The sequence below is a fragment of the Mytilus galloprovincialis genome, chromosome 5, assembly GCF_965363235.1.
Source record: "Mytilus galloprovincialis chromosome 5, xbMytGall1.hap1.1, whole genome shotgun sequence".
NCBI classification, from domain to species: Eukaryota; Metazoa; Mollusca; class Bivalvia; order Mytilida; family Mytilidae; genus Mytilus; species Mytilus galloprovincialis.
The window spans coordinates 50,872,216-50,888,838 of record NC_134842.1 but is presented as its reverse complement, the minus strand read 5'-3'; the positions used below and the strand labels follow the sequence as shown (position 1 = coordinate 50,888,838).

Below are 16,623 nucleotides of genomic sequence, written 5' to 3'. Positions count from 1 at the left end.
TCAAAATATTGAATATTCACAGTAATAACAAAATTGAAGTATATTGGCCAATTAAAAGACTTTCATAACAACAGAGTTGGTGTGTTCGTTTGTTTTACCTAATGTGCTTGACGACAAACTTTGCGACTGGATACTCAACTTAGTGTAGTCTGCACTGATATGTCAACATGAAGTATTATTGAAATGGCCATACTTATGAATCAACTGTCAACAAAACTCAATTTTTCGTAAAACTTATCATTTTCTGCCCAAGGACAATATTATATCCCCATAGATGTACATATAAGAAGATGTGGCATGAGTGCCAATTGAACATTTCTCCATCCAAGTAAAAGTACACCATTATAGGTCAATGTACTTTCGAAATTCATATACACAATGCTCTTCAACTAGGTACATAATTGTGTCTTTTTATCTTTTTAACGCGCGTCTGGTGTACACAATTTTAGTCCTGGTATTTATGATGAGTATATTTACACCCAATACATCTTTTGAATACTGGTTATGCATAGAGTATGAGAAGTTGACTTATTAATGATTTTGAAGTATACAGATAATAAATCATTTGCTGATAAAACTCAAAACAGAAACAAACTCATACTTCTTAAAACATTCAGTTCTGAATAAAGTGAACTAATTGTACTGAATTTAGTGCAGGACAGTCTACTTGTTTCATCATTAAATTTTTTATGAAACCGTTTTCTTATAGAGTCATTGGAACCCATTGAAATAGGTTAAGTTTGGTTTTGCTGTTTATCAAAAAGATCGAACGACGAAAACATAAAGCAAAGCTATGGAAAACTACTATGAACATTTCTTAAGTGAAAAAAAAACCGAATTTTCGGTCGCTTTTTTCCAGTATGGAATTCATAAACCCCGTTATTAGAGTATTTGGTCTGCAAGTACCTGTATAAAACTTATTTAAAACGCAATAGCATATCTTAAATTTTACGGTGATTCTGTAAACCGAGTCTGGAAATTTAGATACGATCCGCGTAAACATACGATCCTTTAAATAAAGTTATTCTTAAAGGTTACCGATTCAACACTGTAATCAAATCTTTGAATATTGTTTTTATTGGTAAAATGATTTTGTTATCAGTGAATTGAAAGCGTACTTAATATCATTGTCACAAACAAATGCACATTCATGGTTCAACGATCTGTCGATGCCAATATTTTGGGCATTTCACAAGCTCATGTTTTTTTTTCTATAACGTCTCTACACCTGATCAATTAGATGTTGGATGTGTGCTGTCTTAGATACATACCGGTAATTCTTTTAAGTTTTTATTGGTTTTGAACTAGCTATCAATAACAGCGAGTACTATCAGATCTTAACTTATGTCTGATTTATTGTCAGTGATGTTTAAATTTTCTTTGTTGTAAAATGTTTTCCTGCTTAATATCGATCTAATAAGCTAAGCACCTTTTCAACTAATTTGTATAGTTCGTTCTTATGTTGTACTGATACACTACTGTTAAGATTTATTCATTTAGGGGGGGGGCGTCACCGTCGAACATGTTCTGATTGTCACATTCTCTATGTATCAAGTTTGAGGCCAATAGTTTAGTGATTGTCGTTGTTCATGTCTGTGATATCTGTTTGTATTTTGTATATTGTTTTGTTATAAGTTAGGCCGTTATTTCTGAACTGGATGGTTTCATGTTTTTTTTTATGTCGGAACATCTAATGGTCGATTATAAAGTAGGTTTTTTGTTCGGTGTGAGCCAAGGCTCCGTGTTGAAGTCCGTACATTGATCTATAATGGTTTACTTTTATAAATTGTTATTTGGATGGAGAGTTGTGTCATTGGCACTCATACCACATCTTCCTATAACTATTTTATTATTTGTTGAAGGCTGTATTGCTGCCCATAGTTGCTTACATCCACGGCATTTGACCTTATCTTCATAGTTTTCTCATTGGCATCACATCTCCTTTTTTTGATATTTTATCATTCCTAATTATCTGTTTATGTTTTGTTGGAATTGGCAAATTTGTGTTTGTATATATGTAAAAATTCATGGATTAATAACATTATACATAATATTTATCAAATATATCATAATACATCCCTTCTTAGACGAGAATTTTATGCCACACTTATAACACTTAGCTTGTAAAGTGTTTTGCTTTTGTTAATCAAAATTGCCTTCATGAAAATCACTTTCACTGTTGTGTATATTTCTGTAGTGTGAATAGTAGGGAATATATCTAAAGTATGAATCTGTATCAAATATAAAAACGCACAGCATTTGTTGTTAAAATGTCAAATTCGTGCAAGTGAAAATCAACAGAACTCAAAAATTGTCAAAATTATTTGTCAACAACCTGTAATAAATAACAATTTTCTACTTCTCTTAATTGTTATATTTCCGTAAGTAATATGTAAGTAGACAAACACCAACAATTATTGTCGATTATGTGACGAAACGAAAATGACAGTCATGAAAATATGGTATTATATACTAATTGCATGTATATATAGCATGTACTTAAATATTTTTTTCATTTTGAATTACTATGGTTTATTTTATATTTTTAATAACCAGACCAAATGGTATATGGTTACAAAATACGTTAAGGTTTGAAACCAGAATCTAATAATTGTAAAATTTATGATTATAAATTGTAAAATTGTAAGAAAATCAGCTACTAGTATTTAACATTTTGATCAAAAAATTTGAATTTTAGGATCAATGAAGCTACCATAGTAAAACAATAAAAGGTTATTTTCTAAAATAGAGTTGGATTGTTCTACACTTAACGTTTTTAATTTTAACTCTGGTCTTTTTAAAGATTTGGCAATAAAAATCCTACCTGATGAAATTTATTCTAGAAACAGTAGTACTTGTCATGCACTTTGTGATGCTACTGATATGTATAACTCCATAGAGTTGCCCGCTTCCATACGTAAAACAAAGAAAGTATATGAAATTCCTATAGATTGAATGACGGTTATTATTCTGACCATTTGTTGTGGGTTTATTTTTCCTCCTTTATTCTAGTACTATTTTGTTTTCCATTTCCCCCCCAAAAAATTAACAAATCAATGTTTGCGTACAAAGTCAACTACATCATCTGTTAAAAGAAACAAACATTTCTGTTTGTAACATTGATCCTTGTCACTTCCTTGTCGATTCACGAGATAAGAACATCAGTTACCCTCCGTCGCCCCCTTTTATTTTTAGGGTGGCAGAATTCACAAAAATTAGAAAAAAAAAGTTTTTTTTTTACAAATCTTTACAACGGAAGCGATCAGTGGTCAATTTGATGCGATATTGTCAGTATCTGTTGTATTTCTATTTCCTTGAAAAACAGACAATTTTCAGTTCCTCATATTGATTCGATTGACAAGGGCATGTTTGCTTTCAATTCATTCCGTGATACAATGAAATATCTCCGAATGTATCTCCTTGTTGACAAATATTAATGCGATACGATTCAAATAAATATTTTCACGATACAGGGTTGGTATTTTCAACAATAATCCCATTATATTTGCCCTGATTGCGACATCGAGAAACTCATCAGTGAATTTGTAAGGATGTTACCCACTTTTCATGAGCTCCTGATTTAATTCCTAGTTGAACTAAGGTTGAGATCTCACAAAACATATTTAAACCGCAATATTTTTGCGTCCGTCCCAAGTCAGGAACATATAGCAATGTTAGTTTTGTTTGTTTTTCTAATTTGATTCATATGCATGTTTTAGGGTTTAGTTTGGCGTCCAATTCAATGAACTAGTATTCAGTATTGTTTATGGGCCATCCGGGGCCTGCCTCCGGATGCGGGATGTTCTTGCTGCGTTGAAGACACAGTTGTGGCCTTGGTATTTGTTTTGCTCTTTGGTCGGGTTGTTGTCTCATTGACTCTTTCCCCGTTTCCATTCACCATTCTTTTCGTTTGTTTAAAGGCGAGGTGTCAGTTCAGTTGTGTTTGAAGACGGAAAGTAGTATGTTCGTCGTTTTAATTTTGAACCTAGTATTGTTTGCGTTTCGTCGGCTTTAGTAGTTTTGCTTGTTCCATATATGTTTTCGTCACTTTTTTTACGAACTCTGGATAAATATGTATTCTATAAGAAACGTAGAATAAAGGTTGAAATGTGTTAAGAAAGGCTTTATTTTTTAAAATATTTTCGTTTATATTTCGGAGTGTATTGGCAAACATTTAAGTGTTTTTTATGATAAGCCACACATGACATATGTTGTTAAGTCTTTCACATTGGCTAACGTAAAATCTTGAATGTGCACATATTTTAGTGTTTTACATGATGAGTCGCACATGATATGTTGATAAGTTTTTCACATTTGTTAACGTATCTATTAATGATAAATGTTTGTAATAGGTACCAAAGAACATTTCGATTTGCTTTTCCGATGTATTGATTAAGATTGATATTTTTACAATAAAGAAATTTCAAATACTTACGCTTATTTAATTTTAACATGCAGTGTCTTGGTTGGTTGTATCATTTACCTTTTTATTTTTACGCTGGAAGTTGCAAAACAACTGTGTTAAATCTAATAAACGATGATAATACTTACTATACAATATTTACAATAACATTTTATTATGAACGTCTATATTTCAGAAGAAATATAGGTGGTGTATAGTTATAGTTTATTTAAAGACGAACGCCTGTCGTGAAGTTGTAATATACTTCTTGCTTTCCATATTGTTTCATTATATTTATATATACATTTAAATCAGGGCGATTATTGATTTACTGTATATAAATATTTCAATTGATTTTTCAGGAATACATAAAATGCAGTTGTGTGTTGTTGTTCTTTTTGTGTGGTTGTGAACAGTGCAGTTTACTGAGGGTCGGCTGAAAACAAAACTTTACGACAAAAGAGATGATTTCAGCTTTCCAATTGTGAACTTTCCATTTCTAAGTAGCAACATTCCAGCAGCACCTGCATACGGGGTATATATCTCCCAATTGATACGATATTCCCGTGCTTGCATTTCCTATCATGATTTTCTTGATAGAGGGATGCTGCTCACAAGGAAGCTATTAAACCAAAAGTTCCAAATGGGGAAGTTGCAATCATCCCTTTGTAGATTTTACGGACGCCATCACGAGTTGGTTGACCGTTATGGAATAACCGTTTCACAAATGATATCGGATATGTTCCTTACGTCGTAACTACAATCTCCTTCCCTTTCATGAATGTGACCTACCGAATTAGACTATTTACCGGATTTGTTATCACTAAGCAACACGACGGGTGCCACATGTGAAGCAGGATCTGCTTACCCTTTCGGAGCACCTGAGATCACCCGTAGTTTTTGGTGGGGTTCGTGTTGTTTATTCTTTAGTTTTCTATGTTGTGTCATGTGTACTATTGTTTGTCTGTTTGTCTTTTTAATTTTTAGCCATGGCGTTGTCAGTTTATTTTAGATTTATGAGTTTGACTGTCCCTTTGGTATCTTTCGTCCCTCTTTAACGCTAATTTAATATTTTATGAGTTAATTCCCATTTTCTAATTACAACAGGAAATCAACTCATAAAAATGTACATGTATATAACTGCATCGGGTTTTTTTTTTGGAAGCAGTTAGATTAATATTTAGCTACTTCGAAAGCAAAAACGTTGAAACATGAATGAGTTATAACTTATTATAACTCCTTCATGTTTAATTCTTATATGAATTGCATATTAGGGAATACGTTGATATGATTGGTTGAGAGGACTTCCGGCAGTTGTTCTTGTCGTTTATTTATCGATAGACGACGTTGACCGAACTTCTTTTCGTCACCAATTTAACAAGATGACGGCGATAATGACACAGTCCAGATTGACGTTATTTATTTTCACTTCGCGTTAATCGTTAAATTAATTGATAAACACAAAACATTCGTTCAAATGATAAGAGTTTTTTTTTGGAATATTTTTTATCAGATTGCAAAGTTGATGGAGTACATATTTTTGCACTAATCAGCAAATATATTCATGTGCCAGGCCTTTTCAATGACACAAATATACAATTTACGTGTGATAGAGATAACGAGTGAAAAAATTAATTCCTTATCTCCTATTTAAAGAGTTATAAGGATTTAACGCCTTTGTTTAAGGAATTTATTGGTGTATAAACTGTATGTACCAAGTCACTCTCAAAAACATTTCATAAAAGTTCTTCTGACTTCTTCTTGTTTATGAGTGATAGGTAGAGATTATACACCCCTAAATTCCTTTAAAAAGGCGTTTAATCCTATTAAATGTTTTTGCTTTTCTATGAAACATTTCTTGCTTTTACAATTTTTGTATCATTCTATAAGTGTCATAAGATGTAATACGCAAAAAAAAAAAGAGCTATAAATGTAGCGCCAACGTTCCTTTCAATTATACTCCATCTTTCACCCTTAATCATAAAGTATTGTGTGAATAATATTTCCATGGGACAATCGATTGCATGTTTATCTATAAAATTCAAGAAATCATTGTGTTCAAAATTGTTTTTTTTAAATAAACTGACGCAATATATTGTAACACATACGTCACATGTTCCTAAGAAACAGGATACTTCTCAAATCAATACATAAATTCAAGGTACATCATATACAAATGGTAAACAGTGATTTATCTGTCTTTTCGGGATACAGTTTTTCTCGTTTGTCTTTATTGAATTGTTGTATTGTGCTTAGCAGCCATGAATGTAAAAATCGCCCAGCTATAGAAACGAAATGAAATGAAGTATTTTTATCAATGAGCTAAATATCCACCAAATACCAAATCATGTAGATTTAAGCATCCATTAATATGTCAGTATTCCATGAAGTAAGCTCTCAAATGAACCTGACATGGGACTATGAAACACAATTCATGCGAGAAAAAGCAACGGCCTGATTTATGTGTATATTGTTATAAAATTGTAATTATTGTATTTATTTATGTTGGCCTGATTTGTGTTGTGTGGCCTGATAGTTGTTTACAGAATAATCTTAGAACTGTGCAGTTTAGAAATCACTGGAACAATTACACAATGATTGGAACTTTCCAGAATGATCCTCATAAAAGATGCGTTATATAAACTTCTACATTTTACTAGAAACTTCCGTTGTAACTTTCTAGGACGTTCCATTCTAGAGTGTTCTAGTATTTTCCGTGACAACTATATATATATATATATATATATATACACACACTAAAGTTAGACACACTTAGACTTAGACATAGACATCGATAGACTTTAGTATTCACAGCAATTTGGATTGAAACTTTTCTACAATTAACATCATACTGGATTTTGACCTTAGTAGTGAACGTAATATTCAGATTGGATTCCTAGAAGATTTCAGGATACAGATGAGATAGGACTCATATTTTGACAGTTAAGTTGACAGTAATATTTGTGTAATACTTCTTGTAAACTTTTGTATAATAAATATTGTTAAATTCTATTATTGATTTATGTCTTTTGTTGGCTACAATTTAAAGGTAATTCCTGGCCGTAACAGAAATTGGGGGCTCGTCCGGGATACTGAAAATATCTTATTCAACATTTGTTAAGTAATTTTTATTATAACTAGCCAACAAAATTCTACAAAATGGCATTTGATGCCGGTAAATTTTTGAAAACACCAGACCTGGAGGGGTTTGAGAATTTAAAGAAAGAGGAATTAGTGTTGCTTGCTAAACATCTGAAATTAGATTTTAAAGTATCTATGAGAAAACAAATTATAAAAAATTTGGTTATAGACAAATTAGTTGACGCAGAAATTTTAGGTGAAGAGGCTCTTGAACTGAAGGTCGAAAATATTGACGCCTTTAAATTAAAACAGCTTGAATTAGAACATAAACTCAAATTAAAGGAACTGGAAATGAAGGAGATGGAGAAAAGAAAAGAAGATGAACTTAAATTAAAACAAGATGAACTTAAATTAAAACAGGCAGAACTGGAAATGAAGGAAAGGTTGGAAATGGATAAAAAAGAAAAAGAAGATGAATTTAAATTAAAAGAAATTGAAATGAAGTTAAAAGAACTTGAAATGAAGGAAAGGCTAGAGATGGAGAAAATGAAAATTGAAATGGTCAAGGAAGAAAACAACACTAAAGTCCAGCCGAAATCAGAATATTTTGATGCAGCAAAAAATATACGTTTGGTTCCCAGATTTTGTGAAAAAACAGTCGATAAATATTTTCCACAGTTTGAGAAAATTGCTCATAATTTGAATTGGCCAAAGCCATATTGGACTACAATGCTACAAAGTGTTTTTGAGGGTAAGGCCGCTGAAATATACTCCGCACTTCCATCAGAAAAAAGTTTCGATTATGACACGGTGAAACAGGAAGTTTTGAAAGCTTTTGAGCTAGTACCAGAAGCATATAGACAGAAATTTAGATCTTATAAAAAGTTTGATTCGCAAACCTATGTGGAATTTGCTCGGAAAAAAGAAGATTTATTTGATAAATGGCTTACTTCAAAGAAAACAGATAACAATTTTGATAACCTAAGGCAATTGATGTTATTAGAAGAGTTCAAACAATGTGTTCATTTAGACTTAAAAACACATTAAGACGACAAAACTGTTGGGACAATACACGATGCAGCTGTAATTTCAGATAATTATACCCTTTCACATAAAAGAAGTTTCAAGGGTCAAAATGTTCAAGTGGAAATTACAAAAATCAAAGCACTGAGCGTACTGATAGTAAGCCTGTTGCACAGAATAAGAGTCAGTCCAGTTGTAATATGTCTAGTCCAAAATTTGGTACTTTTGAGAAGAAGTCACTGTTTTGTGCTTATTGTAAGAAATATGGTCACCTGATGGCTGATTTAGACACCAGAAGAAGAATGAACGAGATAATAAGCCGAAGTTTAGTGCTTGTACGACACCTTATATTACCAGTATGTTGGAATGTCCTGCAAGTCAGGCTTTTAAGTCCAGTTTTTGTGATTACATGGAGGAATATAAACCCTTTATGTCTGATGGGTTTGTTTCTATTGTTGATGATACCACTCTTCAGCCTATAAATATTTTACGGGACACTGGAGCTTCTCAGTCTTTATTGTTAGAAAGTGTGTTGCCTTTGTCCGAGAAGACTTCTGTTGGTGCCTCCGTTTTGTTACAAGGTGTAGAGTTAGGTTGTATAGATGTTCCTCTCCATCCTATTTATCTGAAGTCAGATTTGATAACTGGACCAGTTATTGTGGGTGTTCGTCCTACTCTCCCTGTTGAGGGTGTTACATTATTGCTAGGAAATGATCTAGCTAGGAACAAAGTGGTTGCTGAACCAATTGTTACAAGTGAACCGGTGGTGGATGTTAAATTACCTGAAGATGATGCTGAATTCTAGCCAGCTTGTGTTGTCACTAGGGCGATGGCTAGAAAACAACAAGACTAGGATTTGCAAGAAAACCAGTTTGATTACATGGACCTTTCTGACACTTTCCTAGCCGACATTGAAGGTCCTGGTAGCTCAGAAAAGGCCATAATAAGACCACCTAATGTTAACAAGAACGTAATTACGCCATGTCCAGACGTAAACAGCCATTCATCAAACAGAAAGAACCTTTTCGAAGAACAAATAAAGACCCTGAGGTTCTTCATCTCCGCAAGAGAGCTCAACCACAGGAGGAAGCAGACAAACTGGCTGAATGCTATTTCCATCATGACGGCATTTTAATGAGGAAGTGGAGGCCTCCTGATGCTACCCCAGAAGAGGAATGGAGAGTGGTATACCAAGTGGTGGTGCCTAAAGTTTATAGGCAAGAAATTATTGGTCTTGCCCATGACACACCCTTGGCTGGACACTTAGGTATAAGGAAGACTTGCCTTAAGATCTTGCAGCATTTCTACTGGCCAAGACTTAGAAATGATGTTGCAGAATACTGCAAATCATGTCATATATGCCAGGTTGTTGGTAAGCCTAACCAGAAAATACCACCAGCACCACTTATGCCTATTCCAGCCTTTGACGAACCTTTCAGCAGAGTTCTAATTGACTGCGTTTGACCTTTACCAAAGACCAAAACTGGAAATGCGTATTTATTGACTATCATGTGTACATCCACTCGCTTTCCTGATGCTATTCCGCTAAGAAATATCAAGACACCTACTATTGTCAAAGCACTTATCAAATTTTTCACATTAGTAGGACTTCCTAAGTCTATACAGTCCTACCAGGGATCAAATTTCATGTCAGGTTTATTTCAGCAAGTCGTGTACCCGTTAATGATTGCTCAGTATAGATCAAGTGCGTACCATCCAGAATCTCAAGGTGCCTTAGAACGTTGAAGAACATAATTAGAACTTTTTGTCTTCAATTTGACAGAGACTGGGATGATGGAGTTCACTTTCTACTTTTTGCAGTCCGAGAGGCTGTTCAAGAATCCCTTGGATTTAGTCCCTTTGAGTTGGTATTTGGCCATACTGTAAGGGGACCGTTAAAATTGATTAAGGAAAAGTGGCTTACTGAACATACTGACTTGAATCTTTTAGACTATGTATCTAGATTTAAAGAAAAATTGTATACTGCTTGTCAAATTGCTCAGAAAAAGTTAAAAAAATGTACAGAACAAGATGAAAATATGGTATGATAAAGATGCCAGGGATAGAGTTTTTGAGCCCGGTGATAAGGTACTTGTATTTTTGCCAGTCCCTGGACATCCTTTACAGGCTAAATATTGTGGTCCTTATACAATAGAGAGTAAAATCAATGATTTGAATTATATTGTAAAAACTCCAGGTCGGCGCAACAAAACAGAGTGTGCCATATTAATATGTTAAAGCCATATTTTGAGCGTACTAATGAATATGAGAGTAAACCAGTTGCCACTTTAGGCATGGTTAAATTTGAGAACAATCATGACAAACCAGATGTAATTGAACCACCTTTTAGTTCTTAAACTATGGAAGAGACAGTTAGATTGAAAAATTCAGAAATTTTGTCAAATTTAGACTCAAAACTTGCACATCTGTCTTTTGATCGTAGAGAAGAAATAAAAACTTTGGTATTTTCTTTTAAAAATCTTTTTCCAGATGTGCCAAACAAAACCACTGCTGTTTGTCATGATGTTGATATAGATGATGCTTCTCCAATTAGGCAACATCCTTACCGGCTCAATCCACTCAAACTTGAGGTTATGAGAAAAGAAATTAAATATATGCTTGACAATGATATTATTGAGCCGAGTAACAGTGAATGGAGCTCTCCTTGTGCCAAAACCAGATATAACCTTTCGTTTTGTGACTGATTTCAGAAAAGTAAATTCAGTCTCAAAATCTGATTCCTATCCGATTCCAAGGATAGACGATTGTATTGACAACATTGGTCAAGCAAAATTTGTGAGCAAATTTGATTTGTTGAAAGGTTATTGGCAAGTTCCATTGACACAAAGAGCTCGTGAAATATCAGCTTTTGTTACACCAGATGGCTTATTTCAATATACTGTAATGCCGTTTGATATGAAAAGTGCACCAGCTACATTTCAAAGAAAGATCAATAATGTTATAAAAGATTTAAACTGTTGTTATGCTTATGTTGATGATCTAATTGTATGTAGTGATAGCTGGGAACAGCATTTAACACTTTTGATAGATTGTCACAATCAAATTTGACTATTAATCTTGGTAAAAGTGAATTTTGTCAGGCCACTGTTGATTATTTAGGGCATACAGTTGGTCAAGGTCAAGTGAAACCTATTATGGCTAAAGTGGAAGCCATTTCCAAATTTCCTCCTCCTACAAATAGAAAACAACTTATGAGATATTTAGGCATGATTGGATTTGACAGAAAATTTTGTTCAAATTTTGCTACTGTTGTTCAACCATTCTGTCTTTCTAGATGTTTAACTTATTCTAGCTTATTAGCTAGTTGATTGGTCAATCCTTTTTCAATTATCAATTGATAATTGATATTAGATGTATATACTCCTATCCCAGGTTAAGAGTTGGTTGAGCTTTTATTAGAATGTGTTAAATCTTAAGTAACTAGTATTGTCAGACATTCTATTTCCAAATAATTATATCTTTAAATTATTACAATTTCATTACTCATTTTTATCACTTTTATTTACTATATTACACAAACAATAATGCAAACTCCATACAGCGTTATCGTTCGGGTCATACTTCCCTTTCTCTACTGTAAAGAAGCGTAGCCAGATGTCACCACTGTTTCGGAGTTTGACAATAATGATTACAACATTTTCAAATATATACGTAATCGACAAAATCATTCCAATTTACGTCATTAAAGCTAATATTTGCCATATTTAACGCATCATTACAACTTAAAAACGTACTATTACGATGTTTAATGTATTATTAAAAATAACGCCGACCTTTAATTCAGTTCCTATTTACAATTTCTTCATTCACATTTGCAAAATTTTTTAATCAGATTTACCCCTTTCCAGCTGCTAATAACGATCATAAACTCGTGATAACTAATAAAACATGTTGAATTAGGTCCATATTACGTTAACGACACTCAAAATCTTTGAAACGATTTCCTAATCATTGTTGCACATTGCATGGTTGAATGACGTACCAATTTTGTATGTGTCATTTAAGACTTCAAAGCACATAATTCATACAATACACTAATTTCGTCTAAAGTGGTATAGATGCTGTATGTTAGACACAATGTGAACAACAGTTACTTCCCTTTTGTCATCTGCTGGAGATCTACGTGCATAAATTCCTTCTTAAATCGGCCAAATTTGACTCGTTATACTGACCGGAAGACATAAGAAAAACTATTACTATTTCTTCAATGTGGCGTTCACTTAGTGTCAATTATGACTCCCGTTTGAGATCAGATAGCACTAAGACACGAAGAGTGAAAAAGTCGAATTACTATCCCCAATAATCTGAAATGACCTATGATCGCCTAGCATTGTCTGAACGCAGTAGCTTACACTCATTTCGATCGAGAATGGTGTGGATAGGTCGACCAAGCACCCAGACAGTTAGATTACACCCGTGACTATGTCGTGACAGTTTCTGTTGTAACATAACAAAATCGTGACAATGTTTTGTATTTTCTGAACAGTCGAATGTGGAATGGACATGATCTGGAGAAATTCGTCATATTTGTTTTTTGCCGATTGAGTCCAGATCGCATCCAGACCAGACAAAACCGTTTGCAATGCAGTACAACAGACTATGATACTATTGCTTCCCGACAGTACCTGATCATCCCAATATGGCGACAGTTTTTTAACGAACATCTTCGATCAGTGTCAGATAATTGTCTGGTCACTGTCTGATCTCAGTTGGATCGCATTCTGCCGAATCGGGACGTTGTCGGGAATGATTCGTCTTTTTTTCTACCTTGGAAACGATACAAATTGTATTCGAATCGGATTGAGAACGGGAAAATCGGGATATCAGATGGGAACGACTGAATTCGGTCGTTTCCTGAACAGGCGGTTAGTCAAATAAGACAATCAATCATATGCCGTTCCACAATAATGAGTAAGGTAATATTACTGAAATTCAAATTACGTCATATCGAGATATATTTACATACCATGCATTAAAGAAACAATCTATAGATATAGGAAGATGTGGTATGAGTGCCAATGAGACAACTCTCCATCCAAATAACAATTTATAAAAGTAAACCACTAGTTCATATATACGGATTTGAAACGATAAAACCATAATTAAAAGACTCAGATATACATAGTCTTGATGAATAACGTAATCAATTCAAATCGAGGGTAGCAGTGTCATGGCATTGTAAATAAATCAAACTATGTTATAATCAAGTGGTAGTGATATTGTCATATCACCAATGAAGACGTCATTGTGCGACAAATTTCCTCTGTATTGAATTCCTTCATTCTGTCCCTGTTCACAAATTCTGTAATGACAAGAAAGTTATCAGCTTCACATAAAAATGTGGTGTACAATGAACAACTTGTGTAATTTTGCCTGTTTTTCTTTTGTTTAAGAACCCCATTTATTTACTCTTTTTTTTTAAATTTTTGACCTATTTTTTTCTTTTCATTAATTTAGCCCATTTGTCTTCAAATGTTGTGTTTTGTATACTGTTGTTTGTCGAGTTGTCGTTTCTCGTTTTTGTCCCATGACCTTGTCAGTGTTTGTGTAGTCGAATAGATATCGGACTTTTCTTTTTATTAAACCAATGTTGATTTGTAAATATAAAATCAAGTTTTACTGATATCTGTATAAAATATATGACATTAATACAAACAAACAATACCTGACGCCGGATGAAGTGCTGCTATGTTTAAATTCCTGTAATTGAAATTCATCTACAATTGGTTTTACTTTATTTTTTCTAGAAAACAACCTCATAGCTGCCTTTCTAAACTTGCAACTCAGTTAGGCACACACTGTCGGATTAAGCAATGTGCAACTTTTTGCCAGCATAGTTGGTATTACACGCATCCATTTGAAAACATACTATAAATTGATACTATGGCATATGGGGTCCACGCTATCAGAAACATAGCTACCATTGCTAATGAGGTCTGCAAATACAACAGAGATTTGAATACTATTTGTTTGTTTAACATATAAAAGTTAACATAGGTATAGTCTATCCGAATTATTTTGCAAAGAATTTCGCTGAAATCGATGCAGATTACGTCTTAAAATTGCAGTGATGTAAGATTTGTATTTTTGATTCACTCCGTGTTGAAAGCCTCACTGTGATTGTGAGATGTAGAACAGCAAAAAAAAAAAGAACTGTTCCTTCGATTATGTTGATGAAGTACTATGACATATAATTGTTTCGTGTACACAATCAGTTGTGTCAAATAAATTTTTAAGAGCAAAAATATCGATTTATTCAGCAAATTAAAACATAACAAAATTTGAATTCTTTTCATACGGGATTAATAAATACACACCCACATTCATTTTTTTTTATATAGAACTAGACTTCTAACTATCCTGCTGCCTGTTGATACTTTTTTTTGGCATTGCATGAGTCATGTCTTCTTTGACTGTCCATGACGTTAAAATACTAAAGCCCTGGGATGTGTTTCAGTTGATTTTAGTTTCTGAAGCATGATTTCTTTTCATTAATTGTTTTTGGATATTAGATAGTATCAGTAACTGCGAGAACTCTGAAATCTAACTTTCTTGTAAATTTGAGATGTTGGTACAATTCTTAATGCTTTTTGTCATTTACTTTTGGCTTATTTAAAATTACATCTCGTCTCTTTATTTGTAATTTAATCATATTAGCTTGGATAATTGAACTATTGAAAAATATATAAAAAAATATTCCGAATTTGACTTGTTTTCGAATTTGTTTCCAAGCATGAATTATAAACAACTTGATTAACCAATGTTCGAATCTCTTTTATACAGTCAAAATATAAACAAAAGGATTGAAAAGAAACTTGACAAAAACCTGACTTTGCTGGAAATCATTCAATTCGATTGAGGAAAAATTGCATTCGGCAATCCTCGGTAGAATCCGCTATTATGAGGGTACGGAATCGGCCGAGTTGAGACGAATGGAAAAATTGTACTTTCGAGGATATTTGATGTCGTGTATATGACAACGTCTGCATACAAGCCAATAAAAAATTGTACTTTGTTGAGTATTTATATTTTGTAATTTACCTTTACCTACAAAATCCACAAAACTTTATATGATAAGAAAAATCATAAAGTCATAGTATGTTCAAATTTATTACATAAGGATGATCGCTGCTAAAAATAACCAAAAAAAAAACATGATTTCTAAATTACTGTTATAAATTGCGGGAAATGATTCTCTCATATTTTATATATGTTTATCATCGGCATCTGTTTTCATTCAAAATCTTGAAAGAAAAACAAAAACACGGATTATATAAGATGTTCATACTATAAACTATATGTAATGAAATTATGAAATGAAAAGAAGGGGTAAGCGGGTAAAAGTTTTAACAGCAATGCATGGATAAAACAAGAGTATTCCGAATATATGACAATAAATTAAATACAAGATTGGTGAACATATTTTATAATAGTGTAATACTAACCATTGTCACTGCCAATAATGTTGATACTCTTTGATACCATCGGACTTTTTCGACTGATACTATTTGATCGTTTAAAGGTGTAGAAGCTACATCTTTTAATTTTTGGATGACAAAATAGTAGCAGTAGGTAAATATAAACAAATGAATACCATATGTTATTACTGAAACTGAGTGTCCGGTCCAGTCGATACTGCATGAAGTTCCGAAGGCTTCCTGTTTGTATGAACTCCATCCAAACAGTGGTGCAGTGGTATGCAGCAACGAATGAGACCAGATTGCTAATAAAATCATATATTTAGTTCTAGGTTTCATCAAATAAAATTCTGGAAAAAAACCAAAATCCATTTAACCGTTCATTTCTTGTAATGCCATGACCACTTTTTAGTATCAGCATTTGATTGATCTATTGGTTTATTATTTTTTTCTGTTTTCTAAATGAAAATGTTTGTTTATGAGTTAATTCTTACACAGAAGAATTCTTTAAATATTCTAGCGGTTGGAAAATGTTATTGAATGATGTTGATGAAAGTTTTAACGAGCTTTACTGGCTATACAGCAATCGCACTGTCGGTTATTGAATGTTGTATCTCTTATAGTCATTAATTTTGTAAATGACACCAGGTAATTAATGTCTGGTAAATTTTTGATTGT

At 33.1% G+C, this 16,623-nt stretch overlaps 1 long non-coding RNA gene across 1 annotated transcript in view; it reads right to left on the bottom strand.

The window, feature by feature from the left end:
* Positions 1 to 16,623, bottom strand: part of LOC143075996 (uncharacterized) — a 284,414-nt gene that overhangs the window by 253,718 nt on the left and 14,073 nt on the right. The window lies entirely within an intron of this gene.